This window comes from Merops nubicus, unplaced genomic scaffold (assembly GCF_000691845.1).
Source record: "Merops nubicus isolate BGI_N331 unplaced genomic scaffold, ASM69184v1 scaffold38277, whole genome shotgun sequence".
NCBI lineage: Eukaryota > Metazoa > Chordata > Aves > Coraciiformes > Meropidae > Merops > Merops nubicus.
In genome coordinates this window covers 1,115-23,061 of record NW_008619040.1, presented here as the reverse complement: position 1 = coordinate 23,061, position 21,947 = coordinate 1,115, and the positions used below count along the sequence as shown (strand labels likewise).

The 21,947-nt window shown below is 42.2% G+C and overlaps 1 long non-coding RNA gene across 1 annotated transcript in view; it reads left to right on the top strand.

Annotated features, from left to right (window-relative positions):
• Positions 1–7,357, top strand: part of LOC103776155 — a 28,654-nt gene extending 21,297 nt beyond the window's left edge. The window contains exon 2 of the long non-coding RNA XR_608176.1: positions 6,467–7,357. This is a non-coding gene — a long non-coding RNA (uncharacterized LOC103776155). The remainder of the gene's footprint in view (positions 1–6,466) is intronic.
• The last annotated feature ends 14,590 nt before the right edge of the window (positions 7,358–21,947 follow it).

Genomic DNA, 21,947 nt, shown 5'->3' with positions numbered 1-21,947 from the left:
CGAATTCTGCCCTCTCAGAAGAAACACTCTGCTGCTGAGTGCTTCCCTTTATTCCAGAGGAGGTCTCACATTGCTGAGACCTCTGGAAATATCCTGACTGTAGTGCTATAAATAGCATGTGTTTCCCACTGACTAAAACCTGCCAGCATAGCAGCAGCCTGATGCAGGCTTATTTTCCTGCTTGAGGACTATGCAAGTGCTAGTGTCCTCTCTCCACTGAGACATCTCTTTGCTTTAGGCACTGGCCTCTCTGCTTACTGCTGGGGAGTGTTACTGAACCTGGCTCAAATTCCTGCTCTTTCTGGTCTTTTTTCTCCTGGTGTTTTCTCTTAAAAGACCTCTCCCTGGGCACCTTTCCTCATCTCCCCTCTCCCTTCTCTTATGGCAACTGCTTAATTCATCTGCTGTTCATACGTACGAGACACAGCCTGTGCGAGCTGCTGTGTCTGAATGAGCTTTTAGTGAGCTGCCTTATGGCCCCAGAGCTTCTCTCAGCCTTATCTTGCATTTACACGGGGCCTTTCAGTTCCCTGAAATCCAGCTCTAAATGGAAGTGCAAATGTGTGTCCCTTCATCTGCCAGTGCTTCTCTGAGCAGGTTCTTGACTGACAGCTGATAACATATTGTGTTGGTGGAGTTTGGGAGAGGACTTATCCAGTCCTCTCCAGGAGGACTGGGGGTGGATACAAAGTTATCACAGAAGTGAGAAGATGTCTATGTAATCCTTAGGAAAAGGACTGCTAGTGAGCACAAAAGCTGTTTGCCTTCTTCCCACAGATCACTAGCAGCAGTGCAGTATCCACTTAACTGCTCAGAATCTTGTTTAGTGGCTGTCCAGGACCCAACTTTCCCAAGTCTGGCCCTGGAGGAAAATGAAGTTAAAAGAACTTGTTAGGAGGAAAGGTACAAAAACTCTACTTGCCTAAATGTTCAAGTTGGGTTAAATCCTTGAGGAGCCTTTCTTCTTTTTTTCACTTCCACTTTCTGCTTGGTAATTTGAGCACTTCCTAAGGGGAAGTGTCAGCTCCTGCAGCACCTGAACTCACACTCAACTCTATTTCTGTGCCCTCTTCAGTTTGCTAATCAAAACAAGTTTCCGCTGCCTGTTTCTTATCCCCAGAGGGTAGAACTATCCTCAGAAAATTAAAGCTCTGTTATCTCTTAATGTGTCATCTCAACTAATAGCCTGGGGACTGTAAACAAGTTTAAATATCAAAACAATTTGGCTGGTGATTGTCTGTGATTATGGATTAAGAATACAAAATTTGTGCTCCCTGATATTCAAGATAGATTGAATACAAGGAGTCGGATCCTCAGATGCAAACGGAGGCGGCTCAGCTGAACTCAGAGGAGGCAGGCTGCTTTATACCAGCTGAGCATCTGACCCTGGGAGCTTTTCAGATGTTTCCATTCTTGTTTTTCAAAGTGTCAGATGATACATGACAGCACAGGGCTGATCAGGAGGAGCGCTGAGCCCAGGCAGAGCCCCGGCCGGCCTCCCCTCCTCTGACTTTCCAGGAGCTCACTTCTGCTGGCAGCATCCTCTACTTGCAGCCTCTTTGGGAAACTCATAAACAGTGACTTAGAGGAGAAATTATTTAAGATCACAAAACTTTTTCAGAGCAGGTCAAGGTGCCAGCATATGCAAAAGCTGACAGACATGTTGAGGCACCTTTAGCTCAGCCACTGCTCATCGTGAGAGTGAAGAGACAAGTGAGGATGATCTCTTTTGGCCAGAAATGCTGTGTCTAAATTCACTGGCCTGTTTGTAATAACAGTGATGTGCAACAAGTCCCACAGATTTGGGGAGATGGTAGTTGGTGCGTTTTATAACTTGATTTGAAAATTTTCAGGTTAGTGTCTCCCTCTTTTGGAAATATTTATGGGGCCTCACTTTTGTTATGGATTGTTTTCTGACAGAAGCTGGGCAGTGCTTCAAACAATCCCACAGATGAGAAACTGAAGCAGAGACTAAGCAGATTTCCCGATATAAGAAGTCAGCAGCAGTGCAAAGAGATGAATACTGCAAGGAGTGTCCCAAACACTGACCTGTCTTTTTCTCCCCTGTGCAATGCAGAATACATGGGAAACATATATTTTCATGGATAGCTTATTGAAATACATCTTTTCAGAAGGCTGATATTAGGTTAATGATGAATCTTACAAAATGAAGTAGGAAACACATTAATTTTGATGTCGCAGGAAAGCACTTTCCTAATGAAGAAGTAATTAAATAAGAAGGATAGTTATTAAAGAACTGTTAAATCTAGTGCTTCCTACTCCTCTTATGTCAGCAGTTCTAGCAGTGGTTCTGGGTGAGGAAACGGAGTGTTTCTGACAAGCATGAAATCCCACCAGAAAAGTATAAAAGGAACAATATGTCTTAAGAATCTTAAGAGTATGAAACAACGTCAAATAAATGAAACCAGTTTCCAGAGGAGGATAATAAAGGCTGAAAAAAGGTACCTGGAAAGCCAGAAGACTTCTATTTTCTTAATTGGGGTAACTATACTGAAACTGACAGTGGATGTTTTCCAGTAGCAAAAAAAACCCACCCACAGCCCCCAGCCAGCCAAAATACTGCTCTGAGCACTGAGATCTTTGAAGGTTAAAGCCTCGAGTCTGACATTAGGAGAGTGCTCCGCTTCTCCCAAGGTCAGTCATTAAATCTAGAGAAGTAATTTTGATTCTGGTCTCCTCACAGTTCAAAGTCAACGCTTACCTTGATTTCAACTGTGCTATATTTGGCAGAGTACTAATATAATTGTATTTGGTCCCAGTCTTGTCCTGTTTGAATGTTAAATGCCTCCTAAGACCAAGCCCCTTGTGTGCTTGCTCTCTCTCATACTTTACTTGACATATAAAACAAAGAGCAATGTGGACTTGCTGGAGCAATCCCTCCACAGAAATTAGCAGTGCCAGTGCCAATGCTACACCTGGCTTTTGGCGTTTTATTTCAGACAGCTGTTTGTCTGGACTCGTACTGAAGATTCTTTCATTGGTTTTGTAGCATATAAAGATCTCCTGGGGTTCCTCTTTGGGTGTAGTTTCATGTGAAAAGGATGCAGTTCATGCAGTCCCAGGCTGCATCATGGTGTGAGTGAAATACAGCAGACAGATGACTGGGGCAACAGAGATGATCACCAACAAGTCACGCCGTGCCTCAGCCTGTCTACCAGCTATGGACTGTTGTCGCCTTCTTGCCGTTCCTTTGTGTTCATCATGTCCTGGTCACCAGCTTCTCCACGCATATTCCACTGCGTCGCTCTGAGGACTTTCTCCCTCAGTTAAGTCTCCTTGGTGGGACAGAAATAATCTGGCAGTCTGAGTCATGTTGGTGGTGTTTGGATTTGAAACTACTCAGTGGCTCTTTGATGATAATTAGAAGCTGCAAAAAGGAGAATGTTGGTTGTACAACCTCAGGTCAGAGATCATGCAGCCCAGGCATGTCATTTCTTTTCAGTAACCAGTAACGGGTGCCTGGGAAAAATTTCAATAACAAGGCAAGGATGTGGTGCTACCTTACTCAGAATATTTTCTTAGCTTCTGGAAGACTCACGACTCAAGGATTTCTCAAGCCAGAGGCTTGTCTTTATATCTAATAGCCATTGATATGTTTGGTCGGTTTGTTTGTTTGTTTGTTTTTTCCCTTTGTGAATTAATTAGGTTCTTTTTAGATTTGTATTAATTTTAGGATCCAGTGTTCTGCATGAAAGAGTTTGACACTAACTTCGTGCTGTACAGTTTGGATTTATTAAGAGAAGACTGGGGATGTTAGTAAGAGGGGTTCAGTTGCCCCTGGGCTGCCTCTGCTCACTTTCATCTTAGAAATAGGATTGTCTAGTGCATGTGGTGCAGAGTCACCATGCTGAAGTGTGTTGGTGGATGCAGTGCATGTGCCAGTCCATCTCAGCTGGGGCTCTGCTCTGTGTGGGTTTATGTTGATGTGAATGGGAAATGCTTCCCAAGCCGTGGGATGCAGAGAGACCTCCTGTACCTTCTCGAGCTTTTTTCAGAGCCAGAAGGGCTTGATCCACAAGATGCTTGAGTATGACCAAATTTCTGTGGGAGCTAGAGAGATGACTCAAGAACACTCATCTCTTGTGGGACCCAGCCAACAAGGACTTCACCCTCCCCTCAAAGTCCTTGTGTTCCAGGCATGAGATTTTATCAGGTTGTATTTGTGATCCCACTTGATTTCTCAAGTAAATGGTGAAATGCAAACATTTGGGAAAAACTCCCAGTTACTGAAAAGAAAAAGAACACGATATACAAATGACTCACAGCTTTGTGGGTGAAGTAATGGTTGCATGCCACAGCTTGGGATGAGTGTTCGTGGTCCGATGCCACACGGATTGGACGTGCTTGGGTTATGAGGTTAACACAAATGGCTTTGGGAGGAATTCTCCTGTGACTTTGCAGAACAGATCTGCTTGTTAAGATATTGCTGACTGCATGGTGGCAATGAATAAGGTAGGGAGGGCACATTCCAGGTACAACTAAGCCCTCCTCTGGACACGAGCTGAGGGCAGGTATCACAAAACCTTTCTGCAACTAGAAGAGTTAGCCCTGCAGGAGGGCTTGCGGGTAGCTGGGCCTGGAGGAACTGTGGGGATCAAGGAGTTTCTGAGGGCTGGAAGGGAACCTGGAGGAGGTTAGCAAGAGTCAGAATCCTTGAGAGGTACCTGGTGCCGCTGAAGTTTGATCTCCTGGGGCAGGTTACCCAAAGACCTGTGGGATAAGCACACTTTGATGTCTGATGCAGTGTTGCTCTGCCTGGTGCCCCCTCCTCCTGCTTACTTGTGTCTGCCATGGGTGCCCTCAGGTTACTGACTCCCTTGTTCTTGTTTTCCTATGAATCACTTCATGGTGCAAAGATAAAACGCATAAATGGTAATACAAGTGTAAGTACAAAGACTAGTGGCACCTCGGCAGACACCCCACTCTTGTCTTACTGGTGGCTAATAAGTGTTACACCTGTTGTGATTTAACCACAACATCCTCTCTTGGAAGTTCCCCGCAGTTACTTGCTCTCCTGTATAGGATCAAATTGCAGATGTGACAAAATACAGGTTGTTTTGTCTGGTTCTCTGTTTTCGCTCTGTCTCTCCATCACAGGATTTCCTCAGCTCTCCCACTCCTTTCCATCCTGTCGGCACTCTGGTCTGGTCCGTGGTTGTGCAGCCCGGGAGCCTGGTGGAGCTGCAGGTCAGGGTCCCACCGGTGACACCAGAGGGAGGTGTGCCTGCCCAGGCAGTGGCCTGTTCTCGGGGAGCCCTCTGCACCCTGAACATCCACGCTGCCTGGGGTCTAGCGGGTTTGCTCCAGGGGTTAGCGGAGGGAGGAGTGAAGGAAGTGCCTGTACCCCCTTTCTCCTCCAACCAAACCCCTTCTATAAGCTGGAGCTGTTAGGGAGCATTTTTTCACTACGTCGTACCACTGCTTCCTGGAGCAGAAGCATCTGATAGGGTGTGGTTTACAGGCTGGTAGACAACAGCAGAGCATCACCTGAGCATCAGCTGTTGGCGTATCAGTTGGTTTTGGGAAACCAGCCAATCCCTTTCTTTTTTCTGGAGTGCTCTGGTTTGTCCATGAGATTAGAATCTGCAGCATTAAATAAGCACAGATAAATGTAATTTATCCATTTCTAATTTGAACAATCCAATGTTTACCCGAGTCTCAGTGCCTGTCTGGAAGTCCAAAGGAGCTTCCTTGTGGCTCCAGCAGTGCTGGCAGTCAGGGCTGGTCCCACATATGAAGAATCTTTTAAGCAGTTCAGAGGCTGGAGCTGCGGCTCTAGGAAACAGTTGTATTCTCCCTGCAGGCAGATCAATACATTTCAGCTCACTGCACTGCAAGTGACTTTTCATCGTACATTAAGAATGAGGAAAATAAAAGCCAAGATGGATGTTATTTTGGTCTTGCTTTTATTCTGAATTATTTATTAGGAAGTCACTGCTGTCTTCCTTCTTGTCAGGAGACAAAATGCCTTTGTCTTTGGTGATTTTTTTCCTATTAAAAAGAAACAATGTCTTCCCAGCTTTATTCCCCTCACCCACTTGCTTCTTGGTACTGAAGTGTCAATCGAGGGTCTCTGCAACTTTGACAAGATGGTCTCCTCCAGTCCTAATGCAGGCAAAGTCACCACCGAGGCCAATGGGGTCACACCTCATCAATACATTTCTCACCAGTTTTATAATGATATTGCTGATTAATTCTATGTGTTACAAATGATTGCTGGCACATAAGCAGAGTGTTATGGAGAGTTACAAGTAATCTACAGTCTAGCTGAACTATTATTTTAATTAAGCATTTACTAAATGACTAGTAAAAATTTTAATCCTTTTAAAGCGAATTCTTAATATAATATGTTATGGGGCAAAAGTTCTGCAGTTAGCTCCACTGTTAATATGAGATTGGAGACTCAAACTAACAATCATTTTGACGTTTTTCTTCCTCAATCTAGATTATCCTGAAGGGGAGGATAAAGAAACTGGCCACCAAGATGGTAATCACTAGTGGAAATGAAGAAGATAAAGGCAATCAAGAAAAGGAAAGCAAAGAAGAAACCATTTTGGCAATGCTTGGAATTATTGGGACAATTCTGAACCTCATTGTGATAATTTTTGTGTATATTTACACAACGCTGTAAACTAGAAGGCATGCAAATAGACCAGATAAAACGGCCATTAAGAGTGATGGCAAACATTGCTGATTATTGACAAGTTGTTTAATCAGAATTGACTCTGTATTATATTAACAGATCATAAAAGCACTGCCTGCAGGCAGCGAAGACTGAAGCACAATTAATTGAACAAGACTTTTTCACACAGTAACAAGCTTAACTCTTCTGTACTGCCCTCTTCCTTTTGGTTTGCTTTTTGGTTTGGGGGAAAATGACTGCAATTATGTAAGCTGTAACTTTGAAGAAATCCACCAGGGACATGTTGTTTTAACTCAATTAAGAAAAAAACAAAAGAAAAAAAAAGGAGGAAAAAAGAAACTGTACACTATATACAATTAGAAATGTATACTGTATACCTGCAAAGATCGAACTCGAAGATAGCTTCATTACACAGATCACGTGTCTGTTAGGTCAAATGATTTTTTTTCTTTTGGTTTTTGATTTTACTTATATTGAATGTGACAAGCTTTTTATTTAGAATGAACATATGGTGCAATCATGAAAAAAACAATGCCGTTGAGCAAGGTCTGCCTAAACATGATAAAATGTTAGGAGAAATACATTACATGGTTATTTTTCCTTTCTCATTTGCTTGACATCTGTGTCTGTTCATACCAATGTTTATAAATATATATTTTTAATAAATGTGCTATATTTTTAGCATGAACCAAATATTTGGAGACACTTGTATTCATGCAGCTAAATTTTGTTTGATGAAGTGCCCTTTTTGACAATGGATGTTATTTTTCTCAGCAGTTATACAGCAGTCTTGTTTGCAGCCCTCTCACTGTGGTCTGAAGCAAGCTTACATCATGCTCATATGCATGACTTGAAGTTGGAATGTCAGCTGAAAAGCATTGCTGCTTAATACGGGAAACAGCAAAAGATTGTAAGGTGACCTTTGGAGACTGGTTGCAGAACGAAGGCTCTATTTATAGTTTTGGGTTTTTTTTGAAAAGCAAATGAAAGGAATACTGAGGCATCTCACAAAATATTGCACTAAGCAGAGGAGCGAGCAGAGGTTTATGCAGTTGGAAAGTGTAAAGAGTCTGTAGTGAGGGGCTTAGGTGAAATCCAGACTGTAAATACAGAGTATAATTGAAATGTGAGGATCATTAACCCTTCATGCTTCTCTGATGTGCTTTAACTGAGGTTGGTGCAGTGAAATACTCTGACTTGTGTTTTTGACAGGAATGTACAATGATGATGATCACCATTTTTTCAGAGTTCAGTACCTATAAATATATGAAGCATTAAAAATATGAGACCTCAATTCTGCCTCAAGCTGCCTAAGTACATTGCCCATTAACTCTGACATATCCTCTGCAAAAATAGGTCAATTAATTGTTTACTGCCTTGTGGTTTCGAGTCCATTGTCAGATGCACAAGGAGGATTGCTATTGAAGTCAGTTGAAACTGTAAAAAGTTTGATCCTAGAGTCTCAATGATTTTAGTGATCAGTCCTGTCCCTCTGGAATCAGTAATAAGCTTTTTACTGGTTTCCAGGGGCTAGGAGTGGTCTCAAAAAGACAGAATTTCATTGCAGGTTATGAAGGCAAGCCTGGAAACCTTGAGGGCCACCTGTCATTAACAGAGGTGTTTAGCCTTTTGTGGTACCCATATTCAATAACAAAACCATGAGGAGAAGGGAGAAGTTTAGTAAATAAAATTAAGTCTGATCTAAAGAGTCAAGGAAAAAAGAGCAAAAATAATCTCATGTTAATGTAAACAGGACAGGATGACAGAGCTGAGAAAATGATCAGAGAGTAGCACATAAAGAGGGTGCCAAGCACAGCCTTTGTGGTTGATGAAACATTTATGTTTGGATGGTGCTGGTAGAGCTAGAGGTCTTAGAGAGGTGAGAAACAGTTGCACAGCTCAGGGAAGGTGAGTGAGGCTAATCTTGGATTTTAATTTACAGTTATTTATTGTTCTGAGAAATTAGGAAACTGCTTTTTGATCATCCTGAATGAAAAAAAAAGAAAAAGGTGAGATAGGTTTGCCTCTGCTCCAAATTTTTCGTTCCAGTTAAAGTACTGCATGTGGCAGTGGGGTTGTCACTCATGCCCAGAGCACACCTGCACACGTTCAGGCACCTGGCTCACTCCAGCCTGCCCCATGTGCTGCCACATCTTCTCTGCAGATGTTTCTCTTGAAGTCTTTCCTCCTCCTTCCCCAGCAAACACCGAAGCAATCTGACCGAGGCTCGTACCCACCTTCTAGAAGGGAAGCCTGGGAAAGGGCAGTGTCCAAATCAAGAGATGAGCTCTGATGTCTGATATTTCTTTGTCTCTCTCTGTATCAAACAATAACGTGTCATCTTCTTGTGGGCATGAAGTTGCTTAATGAATGAAATTTCATTAAGTACTTCTATTAATATTACAAATTAAAGCTCTGCATTGTAAAACAAGGTCTAAGACCTCCACCCAGCTAAAGCAGTAGCTTCTGCTGCTCATCACAGTTGCACTCCTGCACACACGGGCCAGCATACTCACCGAGACAGGCACTGCAAATAGCTCAAACATACTTAAGCTGACCCAATGGATCAAAAAGCCTAAGGACTCTGTGTTTAGTTTGCTTTTCCCAACAGAAGACCCGTTAGAGGAATTTCCAGCTGTGGGTGTGATGTACTTTGCCTGTTAACCTTAACATAGGCAGTGAGTCCAGGTGCCTACTGCCCTGCACTGTCAGCAGCCATGTGCTGTGTGCTTTGCCACAGGGCTTTTACTGCACCCTGAAATAGGAAGAAAGGTTTATCCCATTCCATAAAAAGTTTAATACTTAATGTTTTAATTTTACAGGTTTCTGTTCACAAATAGTTCTAGAAATGTCTTGGGGCAAGTACTTCTTAAGTAGATTCATTAAGCATTCATTTAAATAAAAATGAAGAGTTTCCTTGGAGGGCAATTGCTTTACTTTTTATATGGTGTTCATGAACACTGATATGGGAAAAGTATATTTTCAAGAATGACTGTGGAAGGAAAATGTTTTATACAAAGGTGTGAATGTACAGCTACTTGGCAGCCGCATGCATGTCTGCTCTTGGCCGAAGGGCAGCTGGAGCCAAATTACCCTCATGCTTTTTTATGTGAGCATTTTTCATCATGAACCTGTGAGAAATACTCACCAGGTAACATATATATCATGGAAGCCTTATAGTCAGTAACTGCAGTATAAATAGTTGCATAAAACTTAGAGGTGCTGAATGGTAAATCTGCTTTGGTAAGGGAAAAGCTGATAGTCTGCTTTTTGGCTTGGCTTGTAGGTAAGGCAAATAATTTCCAAAGTAAATTTTTTAAAAGAAAATATTGCTCCATAAGTGACAGGAACTTTCACGTTTGCATTTGAGTAGAAGGAAATTAATATCTAATACCTTAATAAGATATGACAACCTCACCTTTTGCTTCTGTGGACTATGAATGCCATTGTATTTTAAAATTATTCTACATAGCTTGATGGTTTGTGTTATGAGATTGAAAAATATTTTCCTGAGGTGACAAGAAGGTGACATTCCCTGCTAGTGTCTGGTATGGTGTCTGGTATATTCGGAAGACTTTCAAGGAAGAAGATGATAAAAATATTGAAATCACAATATGCACATAACAAAGTGAGGAGAAAGGAGAAAGATAGGCTACTGCTTTTGTCTCTGGTTCCCATAACTGCCACTGAAAATTCATCATCTCAGGGATTGTGTCTTCATACAGGAAAGCATCTTCTTGTGTGCTGGCTGACAGGGCAGTTGTTTCAGTTATGCAGCTTTTGCTCCTTCCGCTTGCCCCTCTGCAGCACTGTGTGGCTCAGTGCACCTTAGGATGGTTTTCACATGTATCCAGCCTCTGGAAGTTGCTGTTTTGGTTTATTGTGGTGGAAAGGTCTACTGTGAAGCAGAGTTTTACTATTTTAAGGACAGTCAGTGATCATCTTCACACTATTGTCTGATAGCATAGGGGATGTTTTGTCTGTTGAAATCCCAGACACATCCCTCCCTCAGCTCACAGGTAAAATTTTTATTCAGTAGACATCCAAATACAAAAAATCTTCAGTTACATTGTAATAGAACTTTAATATGAAGCATTGCCTAAGTCCAAGTGTCTTTATATTTCCATTTCATCTGTATCCTGGAGCTCATCTAAATGCCCCAAGGTCTCATCCATGTCAGGAGGTTCCACCATTTGTGAGTGAGAGTTGACATTTCAGAGTGTATTGTGGCAAAAGCAGAGAACTTGGTCCAGTGAGGGGAATGGAGATAAAAAGTAGCTGAATTAAAATTCCAAGGAGGCAGCACTGCAGAATTTACTAATTAAGGAGTTTGAGTTTGGATGGAATACTTTGTTTCTGGCTTGCCAGGATTTTAGAGAAAGTTACTTTGTTCTTTGGAAAGTTTCTGGAAGAAATATGTCTGATTGAAAGAATAACCTCATTGAAAATGTTTCAGCAGCAATTGCCAGCAGAAACTTCCCAAAGAAAACACCGACCAGACCTCTGGGTGACTACAGCTTGCTTCCCCAGAGTACATTTTGGCAGCCCAGGAACACACAGCACATATACATAAGCACCTGTTGTTTACTGAGGGGCTTTGCCTTCTTTGGACCAGAAGGCACAGACTTAACAAAGTTTTATAAATGTAAAGAACAGTACATTATGCAGTCAGCAACAAAAAAAATCAGTGCTGTTCACCATTTTTTCCAGTAAGTACCCCGCAGAGCCTGCACTGCTTCCATGCCTGGCTGTGTATTGTGGAGGTTCTTCCCAAAGGGTCTTATAAACTCAGTGTAGCTTTCCTTCGCCACCACTGATCCAAGAGAAAGAAAACCTGTTCAGCATGGAAACCTCCACACCAGGCTGAAATCCCACAAGCATCCATATGCATTGAGCTACGTATGAACCATCTGGTATCCAGTAAGACTCTCCTAAGCATTAGGTTTGCTTATCTGCATTTCACCTGGGGACTCAGATGGTGAAAGGCAATCTGTAGGGTTGAAAGCACCCAACTGTTTCCAATGATACAGCTTTATGTAATATAGCTATTACCCAGAAAGGTGGCTGTTCATCCTGAAAGATGCCTCTGCAGTGCCACGTGCCTGGCACACAGTCCCCCAGGTGTAGTATCCATGAACGTGAGTGGGTTAGGCTTGGGCTGTAACTGGCCCTTACAGCAGGGCTTTGTACCAAGCCTGGATCCCAAGTCAAGCTCCGTGGAGTGAAAGGACAGTCCTGACCTGGCAGTGATGGATTAACTGTTGGACTTGATGATCTTAAAGGTCTCTTCCAACCAAGACGATTCCACGATGACATGCTGCCTTGTTCACAAAAGGTACTTAGCTATGTTTACAGCACTGGGAACCCTTCTTCTGCAACCAGTACAGATTCAGCTTAATGAATTTGAGATGATGCAACATATGATCCATGCACCACTCCTGACCCTCCTTTGGCAGCTGCAGAGCTTCCTTCCACCTGGGTGAAGAAAACAGCTTTGGGCTTCCCCAGTCTCACAGAATAGGAAATAAAGTCCCTCCAGCAAGGCAGAGATAGGAGCAGGAGCATCCATTTCTTGCCAAGAGCAACCAGGTCACCTGCCTAGAGTGCTGATGGTGACCCTTTCCCCTCCTTTTTCCTGTTGGGAAATGCAAGTTTATTACCTCTTCCCTGGATACTCCACAAGGCTCAGCCACCAGTTAAAATCAGGCAGACTTGTTTTATGATGCTGAGACTTTGTTATACTCAAATGCCTCCTGGAGCCAGGACTTCAGGAATAGATTAAAGACCCTAATATCTTAATCTGGCTTTGATATCATGGAGGTCTCATGATAACAAGTCTCAGTCATTGCCACATTCTGGCAGCAAGGTGTTAAAGGGTTACCATTAGCAAAGGGCACCAAATGGGAGCCATGGTGAGCCAGAATTGGTGCAGAGGAGGCTGGTTGCTTTCCACAATAATTAAATGCCTTCTTGAGGAGTAACAGTGTTATGGTGGATTGATATTGGTGGTGGGTAAATGTAACAAAATGTTTGTGTAGCAAGGGTGTGATTTCTCAGCTTTAGTTCCTTCATAATTAACAGGAAAGGCTTTATAAATAATCCTGGCTTTGTGAATTTAAGATATGGATTAAAATTTACTATATGTGTTTTCAAATTTTAATGTGCTGATTTTTTCCCTTGCCAATCTATTCAATTTTAGTTTTGAAGAGACTATTATTTTTTCTGTAATAATGATGGCTAACATAAAAATATCAGTACTGGATACATAAGGGAAGAATGAAGATGACATTGGCAATATTTAATTAATTTGTTATTGTGGGCAGAAAAAGAAAGTCAGTGGTTTTCTTTGCATCCAGTGCACATTGTTAGCGGTATTTTTATAATAATTTGATATCATTATTTCTGGAGCCTAAAGGAATTCTGTGGGACAAAGATTCATCATATAGAGCTGTTCATTTTCAAACAAATATCAAACAGGGAAGCATATGAAATGTTTGCATTAGGAAAAGAAAATAATGTCAGATGTACATTTTAGCAGATTCAAACTCAAAAGTGAGCCTACACAACTATTATACCCCTGTTGACATTACATAATACACACCAGCCCATAATTTAGATGCTCACTCTGCTAAGATAATGCATGTACATAATTCTGACTAAGGGCCTAAGTTCCTTTACAGTTAATATACATATGAATATGTATTTGCAGGTTTAGGGCATTAGCTGACAGCTGACAATTCAGCTATAGCAACAATGCAACTAATCAGACAGGGAAAAAGACAAAATTTCCTGTACAATGAGCTATTTCTCTTTGCCTCATTGACCTTATTTTCAGCTGGTCTGTTTGAGACTGTGTGATTAATGAGAATCGTGCTAAAGCCTGCCAAATATAACCAATAAAAGAATCAGGACAATGGAGGAATATTCAGCCTACATCTTCCATCAGAAACTAGATGTTTCCCTAAAATGCTTCAAAAAAAAAACCTCAGTGCTGAATGTTTTACATTTTCTTTTATGTGATACACAACCAGTCAACAAACTAAGTCATTAGTGGGTTTATCACATTTCTATTTGATAATATTTATGTACATTTTCACTGAGCTGTGCAAACACTAGCAAATGGATTTTGCATCCTTGGTTGCTTTTTAAGTTTTATAAGCCTCTTTCTAGTACATACTGATCTCCTGTTTTAAAGATCAGGAAGAGATATATAATGACTTCAACAGAGTAACATACAATTTTGCAAAACTCACTTTTAGGTGAAAGTTTAGGTAGAAAGTAAACGGCCATTTACACAAAACAGGGTGTCTTATTTCTCAAGCCAGTTCAAATGGCCAACCCCAAGTGACTGTGCTGACTGTGACAGTTCTACAAGATTAAGTTTTTTTGATTTTAGAAAAAAAGGATTCAGCTGTCAAACTCATTGAATCAGTGCATTGCACTGTCTTTGCAATTTACAGGGCAAGAAAAAAAATCTGATGACCACAGATGGTGCTCAGTTCCTAGCTGACCTTTCCCTGTGGGGCAGCAGCCCCCGGCGCACCCTGACAGACTAAGTGACTGCTGCCTTTTATACTTAATGAAAGGCAATAATATCTAGGCAATTAATTTTCCAAATTTTGAAATATTACCATTATTAATGTGCCTGGTTTCATTGGTGCAAAGACATAAAATAACACCAAAGCTATTAGCAAGGCAGTAGCCAAACACTAGCACAATTCAACAGAGAACCCTCACTGTTGGGTTTGGGTTTTAAAACACCCAGACTTGGGGTTTTCCTACCATCGCTGTAACTTTCCATGGTCAGAGATGCTGAGAAAATGCTTTTTTTACTCACTGAGTGTTTTTTAGTCTTTGAAATGTTTTTTGACCTGAGCTGAAACAAAACCCTCAGCAATTCAGAGATTGTCACAGGATGGCATTTAAAAACTTTTTTTTTTTTTTTTTTTTTTTTATGTTCTAAGAAACTCATTTCCAAAAAGCTACAATATTTTGCCTGCCTTTTTCCTGAATGAATTTTCACTAGAATCAAAGAAATTATGTGGAGAAAAAAAACCCAACCTTGTTGTTGAACTATCACTTGCTCACTGAAAACCACCTGGGTTACAAAGTTCAGACCCAATCTCTCAATAATCTGTAGTCCTTGTGTATGTGGTAGAAGGTGTCAAATAAAGATTCCTAATGCTCTTTGATTTCTTCATTGATGTTTTCCCATTTCTCTGCTTACTTTCACAAAGATAGACGGCACCTTTCAAAACTCTTGTGCTTTAACGCCAGCTTCCTGGCTTCTTCTTGGAGGAAGCCACCCCCTGGGCATGGAGTCCAAAGCAGAGCCTGTGTGCATGCAGCGGGAGCTCCCAGTGCTGCCTCCCTCCCCCCCGCCCCCGTGTGCAGATCCACTCTGGGGGTGTGGGCCCATGAACATGCCACACTGCTTGGCAAGAGGGAGCACTGGCTGCAGGAGGCTGAGGGCTGTCCTATAAAACTTGCTGTGAAGATCAGAAGAGTATTCAGCACGGAATGCTTTTTTCCCCTTGCCTTGTGTTTTTTGGTCACTCACAGATTTTTCATAAACTGAGACCACCCCTCACCTCATAGCTCCTGTGCATCAGACCACTTCTCCCATCAGTCTGGGAGCACTAAAGTGAGCTGGAAAGTGAGAGGCTGTGGGATATCTGCTTGTTGTTGGCAGTGCTGTGGCAAGTCTTCAGAGGTACGAAATGCAGCCTGCAAGCACACAGCCACCTCTTCCTTGTGCCTGACTGTTGGCCACGGTGCTCCTCCTGCTCTTGGGGGGAGTGAGGGGAATAGCAGCATTTTCCCCCTTCTAACTAAGTTCCATGCCCAGCTAGCTTTGCTGTGGTGAGAGCAACTATGGCAAAGGCCAGGGCATCAGGGGACCGTGGATGGGCTTTGAAAGGCTTCTCTTCAGCATCAAAATCCTGCTGCTGTTGGTGGCCACATCATGTTTTTGTGGAGCTTATCCCACTGGTACTAGAGCTCTCCGTTTTGTGCTGCCCAGGTTACGATTTCAGAGGGAAAACTTGTCACATCTTTGTTTGTCAATGCTTTTTGGTTTTTGGTTTTTTAAATGCTATACGGAAGAAGCAAAAATAAAACAATGCCTAACATAAAACAGAAAAGCAGCCAGTGATTTCTTAAGGTGTACCTGAATGTCTCTCCTTAAAACACATCTTCTTTGAACCAGTGGCCCCCAGGAGGTTTGAAGTGCCCTTGGCATCATCGGTGTCATCCTTATTCCCAGAAGTCACCACTGCTCCAACTCAAGTGGACTGAAGATGTATCTTTCATTAATGATTGCAATGCTGCAATCCTTCACTCCCCATATTTTCCTGTATGTATATTTTCTTATACATAGACTAGACTAGACTAGACTACTTTAGTTGGGAGGGTCCTAAAGTGATCATCTAGTCCAACTGCCTGGCCACTTCAGGGCTGTTCAAAAGTTAAAGCATGTTATTAAGGGCATTCTCCAAATGTCCCTGAAACACTGGCAGGCTTGGGGCAACAGCCACCTCTCTAGGAAGCCTGCTCCAGGCCTGTTCCAGCGTTTGACCACTTTCTCAGTAAAGAAACACTTCTTAATGTAAATCTCCCCTGGCACAGCTTTGACAATTCCCACATGTCCTATCACTAGATATCAGGGAGAAAAGCTCAGCACCTCCCTCTCCACTTTTCCTCCTCAGGAAGCTGTAGAGAGCAAAGAGATCACCCGTCAGCCTCCTGTTCATCAAACTAAACAAAATCAAAGTCTTAGCAGCTCTTCGTAGGAGCTGTCTCACACCTTGGTAGAATTTGTAAAGGGAGCAGGTTTCTGCATCCTTGTATTCCCCAGACTCCTACCTCCATATGGCAGTGTGAGTGGGAGTATCATGTGATGAAGCCCTGGGAATCCAGCTGAGAACTTCCTTCTTTAAAATTTGTTTCTGTTTGGTTTTGAGTTCTCAGATCATTTAGGGATAATCTGCAAGTCTAACTCAGCTTTTAAGCATCATTAATGTGAGTCTTATTTGACTTGTGAGCACTTCCATGACATAGCATTGTAAGAATTAGTGTGGTGGCATATGTCATCCATAGTGCCTGGAGTGCTCACAAATTCTTAATGTAATTGCTGGAATACTTCCATCACCTGAGACATATAATGAAATATGAAAATAATAAGAATAGAAGAGATTAATACTTTAAATTGATTCAAATGTTGTTTGTACCGAAAACAAAAGGTCCTAACAAAATCAGTGGCAAAAGTAGGGTTTCTTTGATGCCACAAAACCTGAAGAGGACCAAAACCCTGTGTAATTAAAGCATCATAGTTTTGCTTACTTTGAAAAGAGAGGATCCAGCTAATACTTTTGTTTCTGAGACATTTCTGCATTTACCAAATGAGCTCCAGAATTTCATATATCTTTTTGTACTTCACAGAATATAGCAAAATGTCTGAAACCAATGATCCTTGTCCTGTAATTCCATTGCCTGGAAACTAAATAAAGAAATCGATAAGCATGCTGAGTATTTCTCCATCAGCCCATGCTGGGTTTGCAGGGGGATGTACTGAAGTGTGTCTAACAGTAAAACAGAGTCTGACTGGTACTTTCTGATATTCTTTCAGATCAGTAAGTTTTTATTTACAGTTCTTGCCCCCCGTACAGAGGATGGGTATTCTTCCTTTCAACCAGATGGTTTCTTCCTTCTGTATTCCTTTTTATTCTTCAAGTCCTGCGTGATAATATTGTTGTTGATATGTCATTGCCGAGAAGTAGTTTTAAGAAAAGAAATGAAATAGCCCAGTTGTAAAAATAAAATGTATGTCAGTTTGTGTCAATCAGTTCAAGCTATATGGAGCAAAATGTATAGATCCCTGTAAGCAATAGGCACTTTTCAGAAGCCATGGTTTCCTACGGAGTGGCAGAAGCAGAATGATGTACAGCATATATCCAGGGTCTCTTTGAAAACTACCCTGGAAAATATAACGTTATTATGTAAATGTTAAATATAATGGCTTTCCTTTGGTAAGATTTTTTTGGTTATATTCACATGCATGCAGGGTGGTGTTTCCCAGCTGTCAGTCCAGCCCCTACAGAAGTCGCATGACTGGAGCTGAAAGCAGAATCTAGCTCCCAGGTCTGAATCTAGCAGAGCATTTATATTCATATTTATCTCCAAGAAAGCGTATGGTCCTGATGGCTTTTTGGGCTGCACATAAGCTTGAAAATAAATATGTGCTTAAGTGCTTCACTAGAGCAGGGCAGCATCCTGCAGCCACACTAAAGCGTTCAGTGCGATGTGCTTTGCAGGGAAGTTATTACTGCTTGAAAGAAGTATTTATCTCAAACAGAAGAAGGGAACAAATGTCACAGAGCACTCATTCATTTCCTCTCCGTCCCTTTCTGTGACTCCCTTCTCCTGGTCTCCTGGCTGATAGCATCAGCCCTGTCAATTCCTTACAAAATACCACCGCTAAATAGTCTTGCTTAATGTTGCTAGCTCTCTCTGCTTTGTGTGCCTCAGATTTACACTGAAAACCTCTTCCTTGTCCAGGCCCTATTTTCTCTTCTGATACCATTTCAACTCCCAATGGCACCAAATGCTGAGCATCATTTCCCACACCCAGAGCAGCCGTAGGGTGTTTTCTATTGCACACCTGGCATGCCTTCTCCTTTCTACCAGCCCAGCTCCTTCCCTTATTTAAAGCCTGCCAGAAATACATCTACACCAGTAGTGATAGTACAGCTACCCCTCTGCAGCTCTTTTCTGGCTGGAGCAAAACAGTCTAGTGAGGGAGACCTCGTACCAGGGCAGCTACAGAAAGGGCTCTTTGCAGGACAGTGTAAGCTACCAGGACTTCTTGGGCTGAAGTGTAACCATCAGAGCCCCTGGGTGAACTACTGTGAGGCCCAAAGGAAGAGCAGTACACATGGGTCTGTAACTGCAATGACACAGTGAGTGCTGCATTTCAAGGACTGTCTAAAATTCCTTCCTTATGCACTTCAGTCAATAGAGAAAGAGCTGAGGGGTGGGGGTTGCTGGTATCCCTTATAATGAGGCCTCTGGGGTTTTTTGATAAAGATCCTTAGAAAAAAGAAATCCCTTTGGTTTATTGTCTAGTACAATCCCATTCTTCCTGCAGTGTTAGTCTTGACTTATAGAAGTAGTGATGATGATCAAGCTGATTTCACGTTTACAAGGTCACAGCTCATCTAATCGAACACTTGCAGCAGTCTGTAGAGAAGCTGCTGTCCAATAAATCTGCCTATTCACCATTCTGTATGCTTTTTGAGCTGTTTTTTCTTTGTTTCAGGGGATTGGAAAAGCTCTGGAAGACACAGGCAGATCTAGTGAGACGGTCTTGAGATCTTACATACTGTGTCGCAGTGGATGTAGCCATGCTGATGGTGATTTGGGATCAGTTGAGTACTCTTAATGAAGGCAGTGTGGCTCTGTGAGCAAATACACTCTCCTCAACATGACTAAAAGCAGGCTTCAAAGAAACACTGGAAAAAAGCAGGGATGTATGAGTCACCTGTAGAACGTCAGTTTGCATGTCTCTTTGTGCAGCATGTAATGATTTTTATACACATGTTTAATTAATTTTTCTTTCTATTTCATCTGGGACTACATTTGTTTGTCATTCTCCTTGCTGGATATAGTGCCACGCTGTTGCAATGTCAATGACTGTTTTGGCAAAGGGAAGCCTTTAAAAAACACTGCAGTGAATGAGGCCACCCTGGAAAGTGGTCTGAGCTGCAGACAACAGTCTGAAGGTATTCTGTGATGAAAATTATATGTTCCATTTCACAACTCCCTCCAGCACCTGTGTCTGAGGCCAAAACTCCTGGTCCAGGCAGAGCCTGAGATGCTTCAGCTTTGGGACCCGCTGTGCTGGCCCTGGATCTCTCCTGGCTGCAGAGAGAAAACAACTGACATGGGAACCTGCCCCTACAGACCCTGCCTGAGAAGGGCCTCCTGGGGAAGGATGGCTACATTCAGAGCAGAGCTGAGGTGCTGTTGGAGACTGTGCACTGGGGTAGCAAGGAGTGACGAGGAAACAAGATGTATAAAACCAGCTTCTATGAAATACAGACATAGAGAGGTGGTCTCAGGATTGGGAGTGTGATGTAGGGTTTGCAGCTGGAAGTCTATAGAGGCAGCTGATTAGAGGGCAAGGGGAAATTCCCTGTTTCTTGCTGTCCCTTCATCTCCATAGGAGTAAACCTGGGACAGAGGAATATTGAGCTGTTTGGGTTAGAAGAAAGTAAAGTGTTTTGTCTGAAAAGGAGAAAAAAATTATAGAATTTATCTTTGTTGTCAGGAGAAAAGTTGTATCTTAGACAGGACATGAGATTTTTTGTTCGCTTGTTTTCTCGTCCTTTACCCATAAAAAGAGAGCTCTGACTCCTTTGGAAAGATCAGATGTTAAAGCTGTTCCCTGAAGATATGGTTTGCTCATGCAAGGTGAAAGCAGCCCATGGCTCTCCTGTACACTCTCCTGGGACATGAGGGAGAGTGAATCTTCCTGCAGTAAACCACAGTGTTACTTTCAGCTATTATTATGCTTATTGCTGTTGCATATGAGTTTAAGTCATGAAAATCTGTGGATTTTCCTCCTTCAAATGAGCACGTGCCATTGGAGTCTTTTTTCTGCCCTGTGAACATGTGGTGGATGGCAAATGGGAGGGGATCTGCTTTGCCTAGGTGGGGCTACCACTGAAGCAAAGGGCATGAGGGCACCTCTGCCAAGTCTGTAAAACCCTTTATCTCACCTAGATAATATAATTCAATCCAGTCACATTAAACCAGTACAAAATCTGACTAATTAGGCAATACCAGCTTTCTGTCAGTTATACAAAAAGTTTTTGAGACTGCCTCTACTCTCCGGAGTAAAACTGAAATAACCCAGTTCAGCACAGTAGAGTCTCAAGGAATGAAAGTAGGAAAACCCTGCCTGCCACTTGTTTCTGGAATTTTCCCAACGTTTCCTGAGCACAGGATGCTCACCACTGGCCACCTCCCCTTGTCTTCTCTCTCTGACATCTCACTGGGATTTCTTCAAGGTTTCCTTGGCTCTTTTCAGCCATTGTTTGCTGGCTGGCATAACCTTCCATTTACCGGAGATGTGAAAATTAGCCTTTCTCTTGAGTGTTTTTGATTCTGCTGTGTGTTTAGCCTATGTGCTTTGGGGCATATAACTTCTTGTTGTATGGTTTCTTCTTTTTCATTATTTGTAAAACTAGGAAGTTTTGATATTGTGACTTTTTTTCCTCATGGTGCTTATAGCTTCATTCTCTATAGCTATTTCATAACATGAGATTTGACCCCTCATGTATAAATTCCTTGCCAACTTTTTGCTTGGTCTAGCTTTTTAAAAACCATAAATAGAATCATAGGATGGTTTATGTTGAAAGGGACCTTAAAGTTCATCTAGTTCCAACCCTCCTGCCATGGGCAAGGGAAACCTCCCACTAGACCAGGTTGCTGAAATCCCCATCCATCCTAATCTTGAACACATACAGTGTTGAGGCATGTACAGCCTCCCTGGGCAACCTGTTCTGGTGACTCTCCACCCTCACAGTGGAAAAACGTCTTCCTAATTCATAATCTAAATCCACCTTCTTCCAGTTTAAACCCCTCATCCTATCGTTACAAGCCCTTGAGAAAATTTCCTCCTCAGCTTTCTCATAGGCTCCCTTTCAGGTACTGGAAGGTTGCTATAAGGTCTCCCCAGAGCCTTTTCTTCTCCAGGCTGAACAACCCAAACTCTCTCAGCCTGTCCTTGTAGAATGCACTTCTGCATTCTTTCGTATTTTGTAAGAATGAAAATGAACTGGAAAAATTTCTTTTTCCTGTCCTGTGGTAGGGCAGGAGAAGCATGGAACAATTCTGCTACTGATTTCAGTAGCCCTGTACTTACAGCAAGGGAATTCAATCCCGGGTGCTGCATCACTGCTAACAGAGCTATTTATGCTCTTTTCACAGTAACTTCAGCTGGTCCATCTCCACCCATCTGTGAGATGAATGGGGTGCTTGGACCTCATCTCTTCGTATTTACAGAGTATCACAGGTGATTACTTCATTTTTTCTTGAAGAAGCCAACAAGCCTCTGGTAACCCATGCTTCGCACAAAAAGATCCCTACTCTCACTGTATATGAAAGTAAATCATGAGCTTCATAACTGCAGAACCCAGACAAAAAAAAAAATTGAAACAGGGTTGAACTTGCCAAGATCTAAGAAAAAAAAAAATTAAAAATTATTCTCTTGCCTATAGGC